General features: G+C 43.6%; 1 protein-coding gene and 1 long non-coding RNA gene across 3 annotated transcripts in view; one reads left to right on the top strand and one right to left on the bottom strand.

Annotated features, from left to right (window-relative positions):
• RCL1 (RNA terminal phosphate cyclase like 1) overlaps nt 1-25,187 on the top strand; it is a 228,680-nt gene that overhangs the window by 78,113 nt on the left and 125,380 nt on the right. The gene's annotated exons all lie outside the window — the stretch shown is intronic.
• On the bottom strand, nt 217-4,240 carry LOC133252628 (uncharacterized). The gene is made up of 2 exons (XR_009738005.1): nt 3,021-4,240; nt 217-380 (listed from the first exon to the last, which is right to left on the bottom strand). It is a non-coding gene; the product is annotated as an uncharacterized LOC133252628 (long non-coding RNA).

The following is a 25,187-nucleotide window of genomic DNA, read 5'->3' as shown; positions in this document are numbered from 1 at the left end:
ACTCTGTGAATACCCTGTCACCACACGGTCCTGAGGGTGGTGGACCTGCTGTTGAACTCACTGGGGGCCATTTGGATAACTGGTCTCCTCTTGGGAGTGGATGCTGCCCCAAAGGAAGAGGAACGTTCGAGGCAGGTGCCTATTCCTGGTGCATCTTGGATGGTAGGACTCCTGAAGATATCACTTTAGTCTTTAAGGGAAGATATTGGTGGGACCATATATTTTGAAATGGTGCCTGGCTTGTTGCTCGGAGGGGTCCAATTTCAGGTCATGACAACTGACCTGAGGTTGTTTTAAATGCTGAGTACATTTGGCTCCCCATACTTCTCAAATTCTCCTCTCTCTGTCAATGCTCTGTTTCCACGTCTCTGCTGTTTTACCTGTTAGGCAATTAAAGGCATTGTGTCTAATATCTGTAAGCTTTGAAGAATCAGTGGGAAGGCTTACCGAAAAAAAAAAAAAAATATTGCCTTCAAGTTAGGCAAAGAAAAAGAGCAAAAATAAATATCCACAAAATGAAACATTTCCAAATTTAAAATGTTGAAAACAATATAAATGAGTTTGTTTCTTCACATATATTCCCAGGCACACACCGTAATTGCAAGGAATTATTGCCAGTCATATATTAAATGGCCAATTGTTTGGCCAACCAAACAGTTTAAAAGGCAAAATTATAAGGAGCCTTTCAGAAATTTGCCACATGGCTGTATTTTAACATGTGTGGTTTGGTGACACTGTCATAAGAAGCCTAGAAAGTAAAACCATGTAAGTCCTCCCCCCTCACCGTGCCACCTCTGTAACGTTAGAGCCTCAGCATCTCCGGAGGGACTCCCCCAGCCTATGGGGCATCCCCAACTACAGGTTCTCATACACCCCTGGGTTCCTTCTTCACACGTCACACCCTCAGTTATTGGTTAATTCTCTGTGTTAACCTGTTTTGATGTGAAGTAGGTTGATCTTTTACAATTTGGTGTGGTTGTGGTTTTAAAGTGTTTTTTTGAAAGACTATATTAAAAAAAGATGAATTCAATCATTTGTGAGGAAAGCTTTTGGCTTCTTGAGTTTCAGTAGAGCACTGTGGAAGTAACAGGCTTAGGAATGAGACTGTGTTTACATCTTATTAAATAGCTGAGTCTGTAGCCACATGGCATTGGGCAGATCCTCTACCTCATCTGTAAAATGGAAAATAGCTGCTGTCCACCCTCGTACTGACAGGACATATTAAATGGTTATGTGTTAAATGCTTAGGGTTCTTTTTAGCTGTTAAACCCCTGATGAGGATTCAAAGCAGTCTTTTACCTAACAGGTTCATGGCTCCATGGGTCATAGGGTTTATCTTTATATCTGATACTTGGATGGACTCAGCCAGAAGACCAGAGGCAAGATGTGGCACCTGTACATGGGTTGGGGTCACACTGCCCCATGACACGCTATAGAGTTAAAAAGAGTGCCTACAGGCATCTCTGTGAAGTTCGCCATGTTCTAGCAGGACCCACCTGGTCAGGGTGAAGTAAGCAGGCAGGCTGCCTCAGGGCTCAGCACTGCTCAGCTACTGTGTGCACCAAACCAAATGAAGAGCTCCAGTGTCATCATGCCAAAGTGTTACAAGACTACCATGTAAGCAACTGTATGTCATCAGAACTCCGCTATCTCCCTTCTCCCAGTATTGCTTTGTGTTTCTTCTCCATCAGGCATTCTCTTTAACATTCAGTTCTTAGCAATCTTGTGGTCAGAGAGATTCTACCCATTATTTAAAAAAAAAAAAAAATCCTCCAGAATTGTGTCTCCCTCTGGTTGACTCCAAAATGACCAGATCTGGGTCCTATTCTCAACCCTGGAGTGGTAAGGATGTCAGCCAAACTACCAAACTGTGTAGTTTGAGAGGAACAGGTAAAGTGGTTCCTGAAGGAAAATCTGAATACTTTTACAAAGAGAAAAGACACTGGGAAGGCAGAAATAACAGTTATCTACTATAGACTGCATTACCTAGTTCCCTGAATACTCTTGGGAGGATATCCTACATTACTGTTTGCCCACCGCCATCTTTCACCATCCAAAATCTTCCAGGATCATGGTATAGAATAGAGTGGACGGAACTTCCCTGGTGGTCCAGTGGTTAAGAATCTGCCTGCCAATGCAGGGGTCACAAGTTTGATTCCTGGTCTGGGAAGATTCCACATCCCACGGGACAACTAAGCCCATGCTTCGCAACTACTGAGCCCATGCACCCTAGAGCCTATGCTCTGCAACAGGAGAACCCACCGCAATGAGAAGCCCATGCACTGCAACTAGAGAAAGCCCTCGCACAGCAATGAAGATTCAGCACAGCCATAAATAAATAAAAAGAATTGAGTGGGCAAGAATGAATTCACTTCAACAGGTGTTTCCTGACAAAAAGCAAGACTTTTGTACCTGGAAGGCCAAAGTTAATATGAACACTGGGCAAAAGTTTATCATTTTAGCTAGTGGTATTCTTGGGCTGGAAGGAGGAGTATACCAGGATGATAACACAGAGGGAGGAGAACTGGCGGTGGGAACACCATGTGGGCTGTGGGCAGGAGGAAGGTTAGGGGGCCAGCTTGAAGAAAGGCGGATATGCAATATCCATTGGTGCTTTCCATCGTGGTTCTGTCTTTTTCCACCTCTGGAAAGACAAATTCAGAAGTGGGGAGGAAAATCAGGGCTTTTTTCCATTGCCAGGAATACAAGAATTAAAATGATAATGACAGTGACGTAAAAAGCTATCCCTAGAAGAGCACTGAAGACATATATAAGTGATGACAGGAATTAGGATGGGGACATGATGGGTATTCCTCTTATTTCCAAATAACTTGCACGATTTTGTTTTTATAGTTATATACCTGTTTCTGTGTGTATATACGTTTACTTATATTAAGAATCTCAGGTGCAACTCCCATCATTTTTCATGAGCTGCAAGGCAAATAAAAGATCAAGCATCCCCTTTGTCCTACTCCTCTGCACCTTCCCTTAAAACACACAGACACACACAAGCAACTTACTTATGATATGGCTGGGGCCTGTGGAAGGAAGTGCTGTAGATGGAGAGGAATCCAAGGCCTGCTCATGAAACTGCCTAAGTGGCTTCCCTCTACCCTTGCCTCTCTTCAGGATTCTGGGTCAGAGCACTGCTTCACCTCTTAATTAGATTACGTTGCTGCTGAGTCACTTCAGTTGTGTCCGACTCTGTGCAGCCCCATAGACAGCAGCCCACCAGGATGCCCCGTCCCTGGGATTCTCCAGGCAAGAACACTGGAGTGGGTTGCCATTTCCTTCTTCAATGTATGAAAGTGAAAAAGTGAAGTCGTTCAGTCGTGTCCGACCCTCAGCGACCCCATGGACTGCAGCCTTCCAGGCTCCTCCATCCATGGGATTTTCCAGGCAAGAGTACTGGAGTGGGGTGCCATTGCCTTCTCTGTAGATTACGTTAGGTCTGCTGTAATGTTTCCCAGAGCATGTTCTGTTGTACACTAGCATCATAGAATGCTTTCCCTGAAAAAGTGAAAAGAAAGTGTTAGTTGCTCAGTTGTGTCCCACTCTTTGCGATCCCGTGGACTGTAGACTGCCTGGCTCCTCTGGGCAAGAATACTGGGGTGGGTTGCCATTCCCTTCTCCAGAGGCTCTTCGTGATCCAGGGATCAAACCTGGGTCTTCCACACTGCCGGCAAATTCTTTACTGTCTGAGCCACCAGGGAAGCCCTTTTCCCTGAAATGCCAACTTAATACAGGTGTAGACAGTGTTGCAGCCTCTAGCAGGTTCAGAGGCCACAATGTGTACTAACATAGCAGAAGCTCTGAGGAGTCCTGTAGCGGAAACTGTCTTTGTTTTACTTACTGCTTTTCAAACTGACCTGGACATTGAACTTTCCATACCTCCCACCCCCAGAAAAGTATTGCATGTAGTGCTCTTATTCTGCAAATCATATTTGTCAGGTACTTGGTCTAGTAGGATTTTTTTTTTTTTTAGGAAAGATAAACTCTGCCATTTGTGATTGGAATATTTGTAAGAAGTCAAGCGGTTGGAATTTAGTGACTAACCCTTGCCCAACCTTACAGCATTGACACCCACGCCCATGAGCTTCAGATTATGGGCCTCGCCTAGTCCCATACCATCTTACTTTCTTATCTGGGCTTCTGGGAATTACAAGAGTCAGAAATGGGACTAGGCTAGGATTTTTTTTGTGTGTGTTGTGATAAACTACAATGTCCCTAATCTCTTGAGGGGGCTTCTTAAGTAGCTCAGTGGTAAAGAATCCATCTGCCAATGCAGGAGATGTGGATTCAACCCCTGGGTCGGGAAGATCCCCTGGAAGACAAAATGGCAACCTACTCCAGTATTCTTCCCTGGAAAATCCCATGGACAAAGTAGCCTGGTGGGCTACCGTTTATGGGGTCACAATGAGTCAGACACGACTTAGCAACTGAGCACAATCTCTTTGAGAATCACATTGACTGTTCTTTCCTTCTCAGCTCAGAACCTTAGCATGGCAGTGGAACCCACCTGAGCTCTCAACAAGAGGTTGTCAGAAGATGTTCTACTGACTTGGGAGCCCAGGGAGAGTGCCAGAACCCTGTGAGGGCTTAGCCCAAATCTTGGTAATATTGGTCAAGGAGAAACCCTTGGGGAAGGAGCACCATAAAATGATTGGCCATATTTTTAGATTTCAAGCCATATTCAAGTCTGAGCCCCCAAACACCTGGATTTTCAGAACTCTGACCTGGACACCACTTGCCAGCAGCTATCACCAAGATGTGAAGACAGGGCCCTCAAGGCAGTGGGTCTAGGAATGTGGAGAGGCCTTGGGCTTTTTAAACAGCCATTTTAAAAGATGGTGGTTTAGTTGTTAAGTTGTGTCCGACTCTTGTGACCTAAGGACTGTGGCCCACCAGGTTTCTATGTCCGTGAGGTTTCCCAGGCAAAAATACTGGAGTATGTTGCCATTTGAATTACACTTGCAACAAGCCCCTGCTGGCCCTGCTCCTCTGTTAATAAGCTGTCCAGAAAAGAGCCTGCCTGGATACTCTCTGAGTGTCTTCTTCAAAATGTACAACTTAAGTAGGAGCTTTCTTTTTTTTTCCCCTCCAGCATGTTATGTTTTTTTATTCCAAGGAAGGTAAAAATGCAACTGAAACACAGAAAAAGATTCGTGTAGTGTACAGAGAAGGTGCTGTGACTGATCAGATGTGTCAAAAGTGGTTGTGAAGTTTTATGCTGGTGATTTCTCACTGGACAGTGTCCATGGTCGGGTAGACCAGTTGAAGTTGATAGTGATCAAATAGAGACATTAATTGAGAAAAATCAGTGTGATACCCAAGTGGATGCTTTTTAAAGCTGTTGATGCTGTACATCAAGGAAAGCTTTTGCATCTCTTGACAACCTGAGTGGGTACTATTTGCAGTTCTGAGTTTTGTCTTCTGGGAGTTCAGAAGGTGAAATCACAAAGCTTTAATCAGAGTCCTGAATGTGACCCAGGTTAGGAAATAACAAAACAAACTTGAACTCCTGTTCACCCACCTGAGAGGAAGAAAAATGCAAAACAACAACAAAAAGAAATGGAAAACAATCAAATCTCAGATGGAGGGAGCAAGTGGCAAGTGCCCTTCTTAAGAATACCAAGAAAACAACATTGGCACAGAAACCAGACAGTGGCGGGGGGAGCTGCCAGGGAACCAGCAAGGAGTCAGTCCCTCAGGGGCTGTCCTGGTCGTCTCATCTGTTTGCCCCTGACCTGAGGGGACTGAACACCAAGCACCTCATATGACTTGCATATTCTTGTGTGACTCCAAGTGTTAGGAACTGCCACTGTTATGAGTAATATACAAATTCACTTTAAAGTAGCACTGAATTCATAATTCATAAAGTATTTTCTCAATGAACAGGTGCCTTCATATGGAAAGAGGTCTGTGAAAATTTCAGATGTTTAAAAGAGGTTCTCATGCTTTCTTGAAAAGATTAGAATGACTGTTATATTGAATGTAATTATTTTCTCCCCAGTGGTAGTCTCCTGTTGGTTACCCATCTGGAATGTTTGAACTTCTTGGTGCAAATCTTGACTGTCTGCTTGTGTCTGGGGAAGGAGTAGGTTAGGAGAGAGAAGCAATGGGAATATAATAAAGAGTGGCCCTTAGCAAACTGTGGATGCTGTGTGCCATTACCACCATCCTCCTTCCAGCCTGCCCACCCTGCTACTAGGCAACAGTTAGCACAAGACCTTTAGTGGTCCTGCTCAGCCATTGGTTGTCTCCTCAGTGGGCCCCTCCCCCAAGCAGCCGTCAGTGAGTGACCGTTAATGATCCTGCTCAGTCATTGGTTGGTGCCACAGTGGGCCCCTCCCACAAGCGACCAACTGTTCAGGAGCAACCTTAATGAGGCCGTTCAGCCAACCTTCAGTGGAGTGGTTAGTTGTCAGGCAGAGAATAAGGTAAGAGGCAGATCCTGGCCTTCTCCCCCATGGCCCTCCAGCTTACCTGGCTTCAGGCCAGTGAGTGAGTGGAGGGGCCCAGAGAACAGGCTGGGGGCTGTGTCCTGGAGGGCTCTAGGGCTCTCGCCAAAGCCACTCGCTGGCTGGACCCAGGCCTTGAGGCTACAGTGAACCTCTCCCCTATCCCCACCCCTGTGACCTAATGGCAGCAGCCATTTGCCTAGAATGTCATCTGCGGGACCAGGCCCCCACCATTTGGGCAGCCTGAGGAGCTGAAGACAAGAGGTCCCGGGCACCTGGCTCCCTCAGGGATGACAGCTGGGCAGGGTCTGGGGACCTGGCTCTGAAGGAACCATCAACTGAGAGCTTTTCAGCCGGGACCTGGACCTCACAGGGGAAAAGTTGAGCCTTGGGACCCCGCCATTTCTTGTCAGAATGGAGAATAACATTTGTTTGGTGGATATTTGCAGGAACATTGTTATCTAACCATAACCTGGCCTCAAGAACAAAGGCTCTGACACCAAGAAGTCTGCGACAACTAACCATACTCCTTCACCTTTCCTAGAAAAGGACTTTGCTGAGAGCTCTTGTTGGGGGTGGGGGTGGGGGGAGATTTGGGAGTTTTAAGGCATGAGCACCATTTCCTTGCACACCCCTGCAATAAACTTTTCTCTGTTCCAAACTCCCATGTTTTGGTATTGTTTGGCCTCACTGTACATTGGACACATAAACTTACTTTCTGGTAACAGGAAGACTGGAGGTCATATCAGTTATTGAGCTGTTCTTAATCCTCATTCAAAGAGATGAAGTTCCATTTGGCATCATGATCTGCTGATACTAAAATGTGTCCCAGCTCAGCCTTCTTCAGATCAGATCAGATCAGTTGCTCAGTCGTGTCCGACTCTTTGCGAATCCAAGAATCGCAGCACGCCAGACCTCCCTGTCCATCACCAACTCCCGGAGTTCACTCAGACTCACGTCCATCAAGTCAGTGATGCCATCCAGCCATCTCATCCTCTGCCGTCCCCTTCTCCTCCTGCCCAAAATCCCTCCCAGCATCAGAGTCTTTTCCAGTGAGTCAACTCTTCGTATGAGGTAGCCAAAGTACTGGAGTTTCAGCTTTAGCATCATTCCCTCCAGAGAAATCCCAGGGCTGATCTCCTTCAGAATGGACTGGTTGGATCTCCTTGCAGTCCAAGGGACTCTCAAGAGTCTTCTCCAACACCACAGTTCAAAAGCATCAATTCTTCGGCATTCAGCCTTCTTCACAGTCCAACTCTCACATCCATACACGACCACAGGAAAAACCATAGCCTTGACTAGACGAACCTTTGTTGGCAAAGTAATGTCTCTGCTTTTGAATATGCTATCTAGGTTGGTCATAACTTTCCTTCCAAGGAGAAAGCGTCTTTTAATTTCATGGCTGCAGTCACCATCTGTAGTGATTTTGGAGCCCAGAAAAATAAAGTCTGACACTGTTTCCACTGTTGCCCCGTCTATTTCCCATGAAGTGGTGGGACCAGATGCCATGATCTTCGTTTTCTGAATGTGGAGCTTTACGCCAACTTTTTCACTCTCCTCTTTCACTTTCACCAAGAGGCTTTTTAGTTCCTCTTCACTTTCTGCCATAAGGGTGGTGTCATCTGCATATCTGAGGTTATTGATATTTCTCCTGGCAATCTTGATTCCAGCTTGTGTTTCTTCCAGTCCAGCGTTTCTCATGATGAACTCTGCATATAAGTTAAATAAGCAGGGTGACAATATACAGCCTTGACGAACTCCTTTTCCTATTTGGAACCAGTCTGTTGTTCCATGTCCAGTTCTAACTGTTGCTTCCTGACCTGCATACAAATTTCTCAAGAGGCAGATCAGGTGTTCTGGTATTCCCATCTCTTTCAAAATTTTCCACAGTTTATTGTGATCCACACAGTCAAAGGCTTTGGCATAGTCAATAAAGCAGAAAGAGATGTTTTTCTGGAATTCTCTTGCTTTTTCCATGATCCAGCGGATGTCTCTGCCTTTTCTAAAACCAGCTTGAACATCAGGAAGTTCACGGTTTACATATTGCTGAAGCCTGGCTTGGAGAATTTTGAGCATTACTTTACTATCGTGTGAGATGAGTGCAATTGTGCAGTAGTTTGAGCATTCTTTGGCATTGCCTTTCTTTGGGGTTGGAATGAAAACTGACCTTTTCCAGTCCTGTGGCCACTGCTGAGTTTTCCAAATTTGCTGGCATATTGAGTGCAGCACTTTCACAGCATCATCTTTCAGGATTAGGAATAGCTCCACTGGAATTCCATCACCTCCACTAGCTTTGTTCATAGTGATGCTTTCTAAGGCCCACTTGACTTCACATTCCAGGATGTCTAGCTCTAGGTCAGTGATCACACCATCGTGATTATCTGGGTTGTGAAGATCTTTTTCGTACAGTTCTTCTGTGTATTCTTCTTAATATCTTCTGCTTCTGTTAGGTCCATACCATTCCTTTATCGAGCTCATCTTTGCATGAAATGTTCCTTTGGTGTCTCTGATTTTCTTGAAGAGATCCCTAGTCTTTTCCATTCTGTTGTTTTCCTCTATTTCTTTGCATTGATCGCTGAAGAAGGCTTTCTAATCTCTTCTTGCTATTCTTTGGAATTGTGCATTCAGATGCTTATATCTTTCCTTTTCTCCTTTGCTTTTCACTTCTTTTCACAGCTATTTGTAAGGCCTCCTCAAACAGCCATTTTGCTTTTTTGCCTTTCTTTTTCTTGGGGATGGTCTTGATCCCTGTCTCCTGTACAATGTCACGAACCTCAGTCCATAGTTCATCAGGCACTCTATCAGATCTAGGCCCTTAAATCTATTTCTCACTTCCACTGTATAATCATAAGGGATTTGATTTAGGTCATACCTGAATGGTCTAGTGGTTTTCCCTACTTTCTTCAGTTGGCAATAAGGAGTTCATGGTCTGAACCACAGTCAGCTCCTGGTCTTGTTTTTGCTGACTGTATAGAGCTTCTCCATCTTTGGCTGCACAGAATATAATCAGTCTGATTCGTTGTTGACCATCTGGTGATGTCCATGTGTAGAGTCTTCGTTTGTGTTATTGGAAGAGGGTGTTTGCTATGACCAGTGAGATAAAGTTCTGCTTTCTTCCCTCAAGATGTTTTCTTCTGTAATGTAGCATCCTTGCAAGGTGGTAAGTGTTCAGATTTCCCTGACTCACAACTCCTACTCCTTTATGGATTTCAAAACGCTTCCATGAACATTATCTCCTTCATCCTCACAGGCACATATATTTAGGCTTAGAGAAGCTGTGAGACTAAATCAAGTTCACACAGTTAGTGGAGAAACTGGAACATGAACACAAAGCGTTTGGTTCCATGATATCTGAATCATGGTATACATGTGTCTCTAGCCAGTCATACCTCTGTGCCCTTTTAAATGGATATTCTTAAATTATTGTCCAGTACTTAGAGTTGAAGAAATAACAGAAGTAATTTCTGTGAGGAAAGAGTGGAAAAGGAGAATGCTAGAGGTAACATCCCATCTTTTGCACATCTCAGCAAAACAAAAGCCCTGCTTTATCATCTTTGTTGCTCAAGCATTCCCCTTGGAAGTTGTGTTAGTCAGGATTTTGTGTGTGTGTGTGTAAGTGTAACTAAGTGGGAAAAAAACAGGCTTAAGCAAAATCAGGAATGTATCAATCATTGGACTCTAGGGAATTAACTTACTTTTGGCATAGTTGGATCCATGGACTTGAATAATGTCATCAAAACACATCATATTTGCTCCATATGTCTGTTCTTCTATTTCATTCTCCCCAGGATCTTCTCACTGATGGTGGCAAGAGGCTGTTAATTCTTGGCTTACATCCTGTCCTTTGAGCAGCTGGAACAGAGTCTCCCTAACAGTTCCCAACGATGTCCCCAAAGAATTGAGCATCATGGTTGGGTCATTTGCCCAACCAGAAATCAATGATTATAACCAGAGGAATTCGCTGCTCTGATTGTCCTTGCCTGGGTCACATGCCAGTTCTTACAGCCTGAAGGAGTCCAGCTCCCAAACCATTTGCACTGAGGGTGGGGGAGGTGGTACGTCACAGAAAATATTCCTTCTGATGCCAAAAGACAAGAAGATAGATACTGGGCAGGCCAGAGCAACAAATATAGACTATAGAAATGTTCTTCTGTCCACCTTAATGGGCTTCCCTGATAGTTCAGTTGGTAAAGAATCTGCCTGCAATGCAGGAGACCCTGGTTTGACTCCTGGGTCAGGAAGATCCGCTGGAGAAGGGATAAGCTACCCACTCCAATATTCTTGGGCTTCCCTTCTGGGTCAGCTGGTAAAGAATCCACCTGCAAAAAAAAAAAAAAAAAAAGAATCCACCTGCAATGTGGGAGACCTGGGTTCAATCCCTGTGTTGGGAAGATCCCCTGGAGAAGGAAAAATCTACCCACTCCAGTATTTTGGCCTGGAGAATTCTATGGATTATATAGTCTATGGGTTCACAACAAGTCAGACATGACTGAATGACTTTCACTTTCACTTTCCACCTGAATACCTGGCAGCTTATCAATATATTCCTTTAAACCAGACTCAGGATGCTCCCTGAGCAGAGTGCTAATTAATACCATTTTCTCTATTCCATTGCATTACAGATTAGTTCCCTGGGCATCTTAACAACTTGCTCCCTCTCATTCCACCTCTGTCTTTACCAGGTGAGGTAGCTGGAGAGCAGAGAGACTCATCCAGGACAGGGCAGAGTTCAGATCAGATCCTGGCCCTAAACCTTTGGCTTCTGGACCAGAAGTTACCACTGACTTTGTCCCTTGAGCGTTCCAGCGGAACAGGCTGTCTTGTCCCACAGCCTACCTGGGTTCTGCTAGGACCTGAGATTGGTATAGGTTGTAGCTGCGCTGAACGATCTATAGACTTAGAAATTAAGCCATCCTGGCCCAAGATAATCATAGCCTACTTAAGGCTTTGCAGAGGGTGGTGGGTCACTGTGCTCACTGCAGGGTATTCTTCCTGTCATTCAAAATATGTGCATTGATTTAGTTAAAAGAGCATGCTTGAGTCCCCAAAAAGAAACCATGTGGGAAGAAACATACTAGGTATCACTAGGAGTAGCCTAGGCTTGTGAGATTGTGGAGGGGACTTTCATTTTTTGCTTTATCTTTTTAAGTGATTTGAAAGGAGGTACCCAGCCATAGTAGGATATCTGGGGGAATCACTTTTAGCCCTGAACACAGGGTTGAAGAAAACTGGCAGAATACCACTGATGGGGAACCGGGTGAGATCTGGGGATTGGAGAGACAATTAAGGACCCAAATATGAGTCTGCTACAGACCCAGAAAATGAAGGTGTTCCAAGGATAAGAACTTTCTCTTGCAGTGACACTGACCCTGCTGGGCAATGTACTTGGTCCACTGGACCTGACAATGTCAAGACCCTATTGGCAGGTGAGCAATGGTGATCATGGTCCAGCCAGCCTAGCCTCCTCACTTCTGGGAAATTTACAAATAAGAGAAAGATAATTGTTAAACCAACCTCACCTAGATTTTGACCTAAAAGGGACTTGCCCAGCTTTTTAGTAAGGCTTTACTCTACATGACTCGCTCCTGTCATCAAATGTGTCCTGAAATGGTAAAGATTTGCCATTGCTAAGGATATCCAGCATAATAAAGTATAGTGAAAGTGAAGTTGCTCAGTCGTCTACAACTCTTTGCAACCCTGTGGACTGTAGCCTGCCAGGCTCCTTCATCCATGGGATTTCCAAGGCAAGAGTACTGGAGTAGCTTGCCATTTACTTCTCCAAGGGATCTTCCCAACCCAGGGATAGAACCCATATCCCCCGCATTGCAGGCAGAGGCTTTTACTGTCTGAACCACTAGGGAAACTTTTATAATAAAGTATCAGTTCAGCTCAGTTCAGTTGCTCAGTCGTGTCCGACTCTTTGCAACCCCATGAATTGCAGCACGCCAGGCCTCCCTGTCCATCACCAACTCCCGGAGTTCACTCAAAAACTTGTATCCATCGAGTCGGTGATGCCATCAGCCATCTCATCCTCTGTTGTCCCCTTCTCCTCCTGCTCCCAATCCCTCCCAGCATCAGAGTCTTTTCCAGGGAGTCAACTCTTCGCATGAGGTGGCCAAAGTACTGGAGTTTCAGCTTCAGCATCATTCCTTCCAAAGAACACCCAGGACTGATCTCCTTTAGAACGGACTGGTTGGATCTCCTTGCAGTCCAAGGGACTCTCAAGAGTCTTCTCCAACACCACAGTTCAAAAGCATCAATTCTTGTGGTGCTCAGCCTTCTTCACAGTCCAACTCTCACATCCATACATGACCACTGGAAAAACCATAGCCTTGACTAGATGGACCTTTGTTGGCAAAGTAATGTCTCTGCTTTTGAATGTGCTATCTAGGTTGGTCATAACTTTCCTTCCAAGGAGTAAGCGTCTTTTAATTTCATGGCTGCAGTCACCACCTGCAGTGATTTTGGAGCCCCCAAAAATGAAGTCTGACACTGTTTCCACTGTTGCCCCGTCTATTTCCCATGAAGTGATGAGACCAGATGCCATGATCTTCGTTTTCTGAATGTTGAGCTTTAAGCCAAATTTTTCACTCTACTCTTTCACTTTCATCAAGAGGCTTTTTAGTTCCCCTTCACTTTCTGCCATAAGGGTGGTGTCATCTGCATATCTGAGGTTATTGATATTTCTCCTGGCAATCTGATTCCAGCTTGTGCTTCTTCCAGCCCAATGTTTCTCATGATGCACTCTGCATATAAGTTAAATAAGCAGGGTGACAAGATACAACCTTGATGTACTCCTTTTCCTATTTGGAACCAGTCTGTTCCATTTCCAGTTCTAACTGTGGCTTCCTGACCTGCATATAGGTTTCTCAAGCGGCAGATCAGGTGGTCTGGTATTTCTATCTGTTTCAGAATTTTCCACAGTTTCTTGTGATCCACACAATCAAAGGCTTTGGCATAGTCAATAAAGAATAAATCAGTGTAAATCCTATAGGCAGCAGAGGGTTTCCTAAGTATTTATTACACAGGACTTCTCTATGGAAATAAAGATCTCACCTTCTCAGGTGATTACTTTCGGAAGATCCTGTTCATTTACACAAGCAGGGGAGCACTTTACACCATTGCCTGAGAATGGCTGGTGGCCCCAGGTATACTTGGAACTTTCCTTCTTGCTCTTCTCTCCCTCTGCTGATTGCTTCTCAGAATGGGCCCGTGACTATCCCCACCTTTACTTTGTCTTTCTTCTCTTGTACCAAGTGAAATCTGCAGAGACTAGACTGGCAGTGGCCATGGATGTATGCTTTTGAAGCACTGGTACATCTAAGGATGCTGGTAGTTCTGGACCACTGAAATTTGCCTTGTATTACAAGAAAGGAAGAAATGGTAAAGTTGGATAAAATTGAGTCATTTTTTTCCTTTCCTGTTTTTCTGACCAACCATAAGCAAACCCTTCAGAAAACCACAGAAGAGATGTACCTGGAATAAGATGAAACTCTAAACACCCATGGAGGAAGTGAGATGGAGGGGGTGGGCAGAGGCCCAGATGGGTGGGCACAAAAGTTTGAAAGCAAGCTAGGTATGGGGCAGCTGGCCAAATTTCTACCGTGCCCCCGCTGGGGCCTTTTGATTAAATTTTCACAGGTCTACAGCAGTGCTGGTACATGGCATGGTGTGAGAGTGGGTTATCTTTAAAGATAACTCCACCTTCAAAATTTGATACACTTGAAGGAACTAGTGGACAGCTGATGTATATAGCACAGGGAGCTCAGCTGTTATAACCTAGAGAGGTGGGATGGAAGCTGGGAGGAAGGGCGGTTCGGGAGAGGGGGATATATCTATGCTTATAGCTGATTCATGTTGTATGGCAGAAACTAACACAAAACTGTAAAGCAATTATACTCCAATTAAGAAAGAAAAAAGATTTGACATACTTTCAAGTGGTATATCCAAGACTGAAAGCAATGCTAAAAAAAATCCCAGACCCAGGATTTTATTTCTTCTCCCCAAAACAGTCTCCACTGAAGAACCATCTTTGGTGACTGTGGAGACACCAGCCTTCCTCAAGCTGAAGAACTTGGTGTGATGTGATCCTCTCCTATAGCACCTTCATCCCTATAGCCAGGTGCCCAGAGATTTCTACAAGCTGAGGGCTCAGGTTGGGCTCACAGGTGAGTGAGGGAAGAGTTGGGACCGGACAGGCCCTGAGGCATGGGCGGGCTTGGGTTGGGGTGAGGGAAGGAGAGATGAGGCTGCTGGCCCCTGGCAGTGCCTAGGGGAGACTCACATTGTGCAGAGAAGCTTGACCTGAATTCACTTATTTCCTGTGGGATCTTGATCACCAAAACCATCTGGACTGAAGGACAAGAACAGCTTGATCTAATCCTTAGAGCTGACCTCACTTGAACACTAAATCAATAAATGATGATTTAATGGAGCTGTTGCTGGGAATCAAGTATCTGACATCTCAAATAGAAGATTTTTTTTTTTTTCTAAAGCCACAACTTGTTCCTTGTTGCCCTTTGGGTTATTCTCTTTCAGTGGGAAAGTGGCTTCCCACTGTCTTCCCTCCATGCACCCACCCTTGAGGAGGCTTGAAAACACACTGAATAGCTGCTCCTGTGATTATCTGGAAGGGCCCACAGTGTCCAGATCAGGAGATTCTCCTAACATGTAGAATGAGGAGTTAGAGAATGAAAGAGGAGATTATGGTCTTTTCCAAAGAAAACCTCTAGAGGAGAAATATCTGAGTAACAAATACCAGTTCATGTTCTGAGCATCTCCCCAGTTCTCTGAGACTCCACTTTCAAGGAAACTGTGTGGCTCTCGGCATGGTGCCTTTCGTCCAGTACTGGTGATGTGCCACCCATCTCCATCTTCTATTAGTTTGCCATGGAGAACAGGCAGTCAAGCTATGTCTCTCTCTCTGTGTCTTATCCTAGAGACAAAGATGTCAGTTTCTTACTTCACGTCTTGTCTGTCTCTCTGTTCCTCTCCCTTTCTTGTGCCCTGAGAGATAGTGTTGGAATGTGGGGTTGGCTGTTGGGAATAGAGAAGGATGAGTCCCATGTTCTCCAGGATGGTTACCAGACAAACTGCCCAGACAAGGGCTGGGAATGGGGCCTTGGGTTCCAGATGTTGGGTGCCTGGCATGCTCCCTGCTCTGCTAAGGCACATGGTTCTCATGGTCTGTTTTCCCACCTTGCAGCCAGTCTGTGCATTCCCACCTGTGAATGCCCTCTTCTTCAAATACTTGAACCTCTTGGAAACTGGGCTCTGAACCCAATTCCACTGGAGTTTAGTCTAGGCTACGCTATCAGAATTTCCATCTAGGCTTTCAGTTATTTTTAGAGAAAAACTGTGAGAGGGGAGTAGTGGAATAGGAAAGTAGTCTAAGGACAGTTATTCTGTTGGTGTTCAGTAGCTAAGTCATGTCTGACTCATTGCCGTCTCATGGACTGCAGCATGTGAGGCTCCTCTGTCCTCCACTGACTCCTGGAGTTTGCTCAAATTCATATACATTGAGTCAGTAATGCTATCTAACCATCTCATCCTCTGCCACCCCCTTCTCCTTTTGCCTTCAATCTTTCACAGTATCAGCATCTTTTCCAGTGAGTCTGCTCTTTCCATTAGGTGGTCAAATTATTGAAGCTTCAGCTTCAGCATCAGTCCTTCTAATGAATATTCAGAATTGATTCCCTTTAGGATTGACTGATTTGATCTCCTTGTTGTCCAAGTGACTCTTAAGACTCTTCTCGAGCAACACAGTTTGAAGGCATCATTTCTTCGGCACTCAGCCTTCCTTATGGTCCAACTTTGACATCTGTACATAACTACTGGAAAAGCCATAGCTTTGACTATATGGACCTCTGTTGGAAAAGTGTTGTCTGCCTTTTAATATGCTGTCTAGCTTTGTCATAGCTTTCCTTCCAAGGAGCAAGTGTCTTTTATTTTCATGACTGCAGTCACCATCTGCAGTGATTTTGGAACCCAAGGAAATAACATCTGTCACTGCTTCCACTTTTCCCCTTCTATTTGCCATGAAGTGATGGGACTGGATGCCATGATTTATTTTTTCAATGTTGAGTTTCAAGCCAGCTTTTTCACTCTCCTCTTTCACTCTCATCAAGAAGCTCTTTAGTTCCTCACTTTCTGCCATTAGATTGGAATCAACTGCATATCCAAAGTTGTCGATATTTCTCCTGGAAATCTTGCTTCTAGCTTGTGATTCATGCAGCCTGGCATTTTGCATGATTTACTCTGCATAGAAGTTAAATGAGAAGGGTGACAACATACAGCCTTGTCTTATTCCTTTCCCAATTTTGAACCAGTCACTTGCTTCATGTCCGGTTCTAGCTGTTGCTTCTTGACCTACATACAGGTTTCTCAGAAGACAGGTAAGGTAGTCTGATATTCCCATCTCTTTAAGAATTTTCCACAGTTTCTTTGTGATCCACACACTCAAGAGCTTTCACATCGTCAATGAAGCAAAATTAGGTATTTTTCTGGAACTAACTTGCTTTCTCCATGATCCAACAAATGTTGGCAATTTGATCTCTGGTTCCTCTGCCTTTTCTAAACCCAGCTTGTCCATCTGGAAGTTCTCATTTCACATACTGCTGAATCTTGACTTGAAGGATTTTGAGCATAACCTTGCTAGATATGAAATGAATGCAACATTGCTCTTCTTTGGGGTTGGAATGAAAGCTGACCTTTTCTAGTCCTATGGCCACTGCTGAGTTTTCCAGATTTGCTAACATAATAAATGCAGCACTTTATCAGCATCATCTTTTAGGGTTTTCAATAGCTCAGCCAGAATTCCATCACCTCCACTAGCTTTGTTTGTAGTGATGCTTCCTAAGTCTCACTTGACTTCATGCTGTAGGATGTCTGAATCTAGGTGAGTGGCCATACTATCATGGTTATCTGGGTGATTAAGACCTTTCTTGTATAGTTCTTCTTTGTATTCTTGTCACCTCTTTTTAATCTCTTCTGCTTCTGTTGCTGCTGCTGCTGCTGCTAAGTCACTTCAGTCGTGTCCAACTCTTTGCGACCCCATAGACGGCAGCCCACCAGGCTCCCCCGTCCCTGGGATTCTCCAGGCAAGAACACTGGAGTGGGTTGCCATTTCCTTCTCCAATGCATGAAAGTGAAAAGTGAAAGTGAAGTCGCTCAGTCGTGTCTGACTCTTAGCGACCACACGGACTGCAGCCTACCAGGCTCCTTCATCCATGGGATTTTCCAGGCAAGAGTACTGGAGTGGGGTGCTGTTGCCTTCTCCATCTGCTTCTGTTAGTTACTTACAATTTTTTGTCCTTGATTGTGCCATCCTTGCATGAACTGTTCCCTTGATATATCCATTTTTCTTGAAGAGATCTCTAGTATTTTCCATTCTTTTGTTTTCCTCTGTTTTTTTGCATTGTTCATTTAAGAAGGCCTTCTTATCTCTTCTTGCTAGTCTCTGTAACTGTGCATTCATTTGGGTATATCTTTCCCTTTCTCCCTTGCCTTTCACTTCTCTTCATTCCTCAGCTATTTGTAAAGCCTCCTCAGACAACCACTTTGCCTTCTTGCATTTCTTTATCTTTAGGATGGTTTTGATCACTGCCTCCTATACAGTGTTATGAACTTTGATCCATAGTTTTTTAGGTATTCTATCTACCAGGTCTGATCCCTTGAATCTATTTGTCACCTCCACTGTATAATCATAAGGGATTTGATTTGGGTCATACTTGAATGGCCTAGTTATTTTCCCTACTTGCTTCAATTTCAGCCTGGATTTTGCAATAATGAGCTCTTGATCTGAGCCACAGTCAGCTCCAGGTCTTATTCTGGCTGACTGTATAGAGCTTCTCCATATTTGGCTGTAAAGAACATAATCATAGCTAGAACATGCAAGCAACCTAGATATCCATTGACAGATGAAAAGCTAAAGAAGTTGTGGTACATATACACAATGGAATATTACTCAACCATAAAAAGGAATGACTTTGAGTCAGTTTTAATGAGGTGGATGAACCTAAAACCTGTTATACAGAGTCAAGTAAGTCAGAAAGATAAATACCATATTCTAACACAAATACGGAATCTAGAAAAATGGTACTGAAGAATTTATTTACAGGGCAGCAATAGAGAAACAGACATAGAGAATAGACTTCTGGACATGGGAAGAGGGGAGGAGACGTGAGATGTATGGAAAGAGTAACATGGAAACTTACATTACCATATGTAAAATAGATAGCCAATAGGAATTTGCTGTATGGCTCAGGAAACCCAAACAGGGGCTCTGTATCAATCTAGAGGGGTGGGATGGGGAGGGAAATGGGAGGGAGGTTCAAAAGAGAGGGGATAGATATATACCTATGGCTGATTCATTTTTGACAGAGAACAACAAAATTCTATAAAATAATTATCCTTCAATTAAGAAATTAATTTATATATATAAAAAGAACATAATCTATCTGATTTTGGTGTTGACTATCTGGTCAAGTCCATTGTAGAGTCTTCTCTTGTGTTGTTGGAAAAGGGTTTTTGCTATGACTAGTGTGTTCTCTTGACAAAAATGTTAGCCTTTGCCCTGGTATATTCCAAGGTGAAACTTGCCTGTTATTCCAGGTATCTCTTGACTTTACTTTTGCATTCCAATCCCCTATGATGAAAAGGACATCTTTTGTGTGTGTGTTTGTTAGTTCTATAAGGTGTTATAGATCTTCAGAGAACTCATCAGTTTCAGCTTCTTCAGCATCAGTAGTTGAGGCATAGACTTGGATTACTGTGATGTTGAATTGTTTGCCTTGGAAATGAACCAAGATCATTCTGTCATTTTTGAGATTGCACCCAAATACTGCATTTCAGACTCTTTTGTTGACTTTGAGGGCTACTCCATTTCTTCTAAGGCATTTTTGCCCACAGTAGTAGATATGATAGTCATCTGAATTAAATTCGCCCATTCTCACCCATTTTAGCTCATTGATTCCTATGACATTGATGTTCATTTTTACCATCTCCTGCTTGACCATGTCCAATTTACCTTGATTCATGGACCTTACATTCTAAGTTCCTGTGCAATGTTGTTCTTTACATCATTGGACTTTACTTTCACCACCAGACACATCCACAGCTGTGTGTTATTCCCACTGTGGCCCAGCCACTTTATTCTTTTTGGAGCAGTTAGTAATTGCCTTCTGCTCTTCCCCAGTAGCATATTGGATACCTTCCAACCTGGGGGGGCTCGTCTTCTGGTGTCATATCTTTTTGCCTTTTCATACTGTTCATGGGGTTCTCTCGGCAAGAATACTGGAGTGGTTTGCCATTCTCTCCTCCAGTGGACCGTGTTTTGTCAGAACTCCTCACTATGACCCAATCTGTCTTGGCTGGCCATGCAAGGCATGATCTATAGCTTCATTGAGTTATGCAAGCCCCTCTGCCATGATAAGACTTCCCAGTTGGCTCAGTGGTAAAGAATCTGCCTGCCATTGCAGGAGATGCAAGTTCAATCCCTTTGTCAGGAAGATCCCCTGGAGATGAAAATATCAACCTATTCCAGTATTCTTGCCTGGAAAATCCCGTGGACAGAGGAGCCTAAAGGGCTGTAGTCCATGTGTCGCAAAGAGTTGGACACGACTTTGCAGCTGAGCACAGATGCAAGTTATTCTGACCTACATAAAATTAGAACCTTGATGGAAGGCAGTGAGTGCAACACCTTTTTTTTTTTTTTTTTAACCTGCAGCTGTCTTCCAAATAGCGTGTCATTATTTGAGGACTGTGTTAGTTTCTAGAGCTGCCACAACCAGGTACCACAAATTAGGTGGCTTAAAATAACAGAAACTCATTGCCAACCAAATTGGCAGATTTGGTTCCTTCTGATGGCTCTTAGGGGAGAATCTGTTCCATGCCTCTCTGCTAGCTAGGTGGCCCTAGGCATTCCTTAGCATATAAATGCATCACTCTAATCCTCCATCTTCATATGATATTCTCTCTTGGTTTCTGTCTTCATATGGCCATCTTATAAGGACACTAGTCATAATGGATTCAGGGCACACCCTACTGCAGTTTAACCACATCTTAATCAATTATATCCTCTGTGACTGTAATTTCCAAATAAGGTCACATTCTGAGATACTTTGGAATAGGACTTCAACATATCTTTTTTTGGAGGGGGATGGTTGTGGGGGAGGACACAGTTCAACCCATAATGGAGACCAGAAATGGACTGGAAGGAGTTATGGGGTTGGGAGCCCCTGCCAGAATAGTGGTCTTTCTAATTCTTTACAAACAGTTGTCTTAATCCAAGACTTCCTAAAACTGCTCCTTTAGTTAGGATTTTGGAGGCAAGTTAATAAAAGTGAACTTACATGAGTCATGGCTGTTTGACTGCAAGTGATGGAAATCCAATTCTAGTTGGCTTAAACAAAGCAATAATTGACTAACATAACTGGAAAATCTAGGAATGGATCTGGCCTTAGACAGGGTAGAATCTAAGGTTCAGTGTTTCAGAGGTCTTTTTCTCTTGCTCTCCCGCCATCTCTTGGGTTTTGCTTGTCTCTGCTCAGTGTGTCCTTCTGCAGACAGGGCCTCTTCACAAAGAAGTAAAAATGGTGGCTGAGTCCCTAATGCACATCATCTCAGTTTTCCCACCTAAGTGGAAATGTCACGTGAGTGTACGTTCCTCGGTTCTTTGTCTCGTCACAACAAAGATTTGGAGCAACGGACATTAAAGCCCTCGGCGCATCACAGCTCTCAGGTCTTGGACAAACCGTGCTACAGTTCTTAGGCAAATCAGTGTTACAGCTCCATTTTATTTAGAAGATAGCAGGAGAATCCAAGACTCAAAGAGAAGAGAGTGGAGGAGTGCGTGGGGAGGGAAAGAGAGAGAGAGTGAGAGAGAGAGAGAGCGCGCGCACGCAAGTGGGAGAGAAAGTCCGTGAGAAAGCGCTTTGGCTCCTCCTTTTATATGTTTTTTCCTCCACCTGGGCCTGCCCTATGCAAATTGGGCTTAGCCAGGAGTGCTGTTTGTTCTGCCTGAAGTCTTTACTCTGGTCCTCGGACCTTCCTTGTCTTTTAGCCACCGCCATTTTGGACTCCTTTTCCCTATTCTACCCACCTAACAGAAAGAACTTTCCAACTTCCTGTATCAGTCTCAGGGAAGACACTGATTGGCCTTTCCTGGGTCATGTGCCCACATACCAGCAATCATTGTGTCCATGCAGATAGAATGCCCTGATTGACTACCCTATTATCATGGACTCACCCTTGAAGGGAGTATTCATGATGATTTATCCTACTCATGAAAATTAGAGGAGGAATTCCCTAGGAAATCCAAAGAGTGGGTGAGGAAACACGTTGTTAGACAAACATAATACCTGCAATGATCCACTGTATAATTCAAGCTAGCTTATGAGAAAAAAAGAATTTATTAAAAGGATATAGAGGTATCATGTGTAATATAAGGACAGGCATATAGCTGACCTTAGGGAGAGTGCCCAGACAGCTTCTTTCTGCCAATGTTTCATTCTTTTCTTTCTGAAATCCTCCTTTCTGCTTAGTCTACCCCGTGGGAAGAAAGTGGTTTCCCTTCAGCTTCCCAGTTTTTATCTCCTTCATTCCAGGAACTAGCCTCTTTAAAATTCCCCAGTGATAAAATCTGCTTGGCCCAACTGAGTAAGTTAACACCCTCAAGCCAATCAGTTATGCTCATGAGGGCTGGGGGAAATCATACCCTAGAAACACAGTATACCCAAGAGAGGAAGGTCTAGTAAATACCCAGTATATTTCTGTTGATTTCCCTGGTGGCTCAGATGGTAAAGCATGTCTGTTAATCCCCTAAGAGTGTACAAGGTTCCTAGAATCTTCCTAAAAATCACTTATTCTAAGACCTTCATTTTGCATGTGAAGAAATGGAAGCCCCTAAATGTTAAAGACTTAAGAGGTCATATATACACATAGAAGTGATAATAACTTGCCTAGATAATGACTAGTGCCCAGAATTTCCATTCCAATTTCTTCTGTAATATCATGTTTAGACTTAATAAGTCCCATGATTTTAGTCCATAAAGAAAAGTAAAAACAACAAATAAAACCAAAGATGCACACAAGCACTGGCAAACAGTAAACTTGCCTTGCTTCACAGTCCTTGCTCCTACTGTTCCCTTTGCTTGCAGTGGTGCGTCAACCTCTCCCTAAGTCTTGGTTTAGTTAATTCTTACCCACGTTTCAAAATTCTGCTTAACCATGACTTGCTCAAGGATATTCTCTTGACCTGGCTCAGTTCCTACCCTGTTTTGTGTTTTCATAGTGCTTCTGCTAAGCCCTTCTTTTGTCATTGAATTATTAGTAATGTTTGTATAATTTGTTCAGTAGGTTCCCTACCCTTGAGTCACAGGTGCTACAGGAACCAAGACTATGTAATATCCTGTGTTCAGCATAATGTCTCACAGTGGTAGTGTGTGATGAATTGTTCGGTTGCTCAGTCATGTGATGAATATTTTTCAGGAAAACCATAAAGAGTGGGAAGAGAAAAACAAACTGTGAGCCTCTACTGCCACCTTTTCTTTAGAAGAAAAGAAAATTTTCCTTGAGAACCAGTTTATTTGCTTATTATTCCTGTGAATTCTAAGAGATTAGAAATAAAGCTCCTGAGATGAAGGTTACATCAAAAATGATTTCAGAGATAAGGTTCCAAAATTTCCGACCTCCATAATGATGATAATGGCTAACATTTTGGAGCAGCTGTCATCTCCCAGGCTCTGGGCTAAGTGCATTTTCTCTTCTAATCCTCACAGGGAGTTGGTACTATAGGCTCTGAACCTATTAATCCAGAGCAGTAAATATCCTGTCAAGTGACTGGTCTCTTGAAGACAGTGTTGGGTCTCATTCTTCTTTGCACCCATCTAGAGACTGGCTAGAGACTCAGCATGCTCAGAAAAGGGAGTCATGTGTAAGTAGCTCCCACAGAAAGCAAGAGCCTTACTTAATTCCTCTGGCTTCAGAGCAGGAGTATACAGAATTTGCAGGAAGGTACTGACCGGTGTTTTCACTGGAGATGAGATTCTACTATCTAAGAAACTTCAGAAGAGCCAAGGGAATTTTCTGGGATGCTCTAAGCTGTCATAAGAACTGACTTTGCTTTGGGTGGAAAATGTGGGTACTGGTATTTCCTTGTAAATGAAAATCTTTTGAAATTCCCAGTCACACAAAAGTTACAGTTTATTTGATTTTTCTGAATCTGTTCTTGATAAATGTGTACTTGTAATAATAAACTAAGCCCAAATTGAAATTCTCCAGGTGAGAGTACTGGGGTAGGTAGCTGTTCCCTTCTCCAGGGGATCTTCTCAACCCAGGGATTGAACCCAGGTCTCCTGCATTGAAGGCAGATTCTTTACCAAGCGTGCCACCAGAAACTGGTTAATTTTTTTTCAGACCCTTTGGTATGCCCAGTGTCTCACACAGTCCTTGTAGCAGCAGCCACCTGAGGTGCGGGTGAAAAGTACCAGATAGGGTACCTGCAAGAATGGACAAGGAAGCTTGAGAACCAGTAGGACTTGTTTCTGGTCTTTCTTACTTTGAATGTGAAGTCGCTCAGTCGTGTCTGACTCTTTGTGACCCCGTGGACTATAGCCTACCAGGCTCCTCTGTCCATGGGATTTTCCAGCAAGAGTACTGGAGTGGGTTGCCATTGCCTTCTCCTAACAGATTAAGTCCTATCATAATTACAGAGGGCAATTGTCTTCTAGCTGATTAATTTCTATTTCCCACTGTACTTTTTTCCAAATTAGTTTAGACAATCTTAAACAGCTTTTTCCTTTCCTTGAGTATACAGAATTATTTCTAAAATCTTCAGTCCTGGGAATTTATATTAATACATTTTGATCCTTTTTAACATAAAAAATGTGGCTTTAAATTCACAATTTGTCAGTAAAGTATTCATGATGAAACTTCTCACAAATGTGAACGAGAAGGCTCTATTGTAAGGTTATCAGTTGTCAGGTCACGATACCTCTGTTGTTATGCACAGTAAAGTAGGTTTAGCAAGCCTAACAGAAATATTTCTAAATTTGAGGGTTTTTTCTCTTCCTTTCCCAGGTTTTCATAATTGGTTCTCTAGGATATGGCTCATACTATTGTCCAAGATGTTTCACATTTAGTCTTTACTGAGATCAAGTTTCAGTTCAGTTCAGTTCAGTTGCTCAGTCGTGTCCGACTCTTTGCGACCCCATGAATCGCAGCATACCAGGCCTCCCTGTCCATCACCAACTCCCAGAGTTCACTCAGACGCACATCCATCAAGTCAGTGATGCCATCCAGCCATCTCATCCTCTGTCGTCCCCTTCTCCTCCTGCCCCCAATCCCTCGCAGCATCAGAGTCTTTTCCAGTGAGTCAACTCTTAGCATAAGGTGGCCAAAGTACTGGAGTTTCAGCTTTAGCATCATTCCTTCCAAAGAAATCCCAGGGCTGATCTCCTTTAGGATGGGCTGGTTGGATCTCCTTGCAGTCCAAGGGACTCTCAAGAGTCTTCTCCAACACCACAGTTCAAAAGCATCAATTCTTTGGTGCTCAGCTTTCTTCACAGTCCAACTCTCACATCCATACATGACCACTGGAAAAACCATAGCCTTGACTAGATGGACCTTTGTTGGCAAAGTAATGTCTCTGCTTTTGAATATGCTAAGTTGGTCATAACATTTCTTCCAAGGAGTAAGCGTCTTTTAATTTCATGGCTGAAATCACCA

Source organism: Bos javanicus, chromosome 8 (genome assembly GCF_032452875.1).
Source record: "Bos javanicus breed banteng chromosome 8, ARS-OSU_banteng_1.0, whole genome shotgun sequence".
In the NCBI taxonomy this organism is placed as follows: domain Eukaryota; kingdom Metazoa; phylum Chordata; class Mammalia; order Artiodactyla; family Bovidae; genus Bos; species Bos javanicus.
The sequence above is the reverse complement of the archived record's forward strand: the minus strand, read 5'-3'. Positions and strand labels throughout refer to the sequence as shown.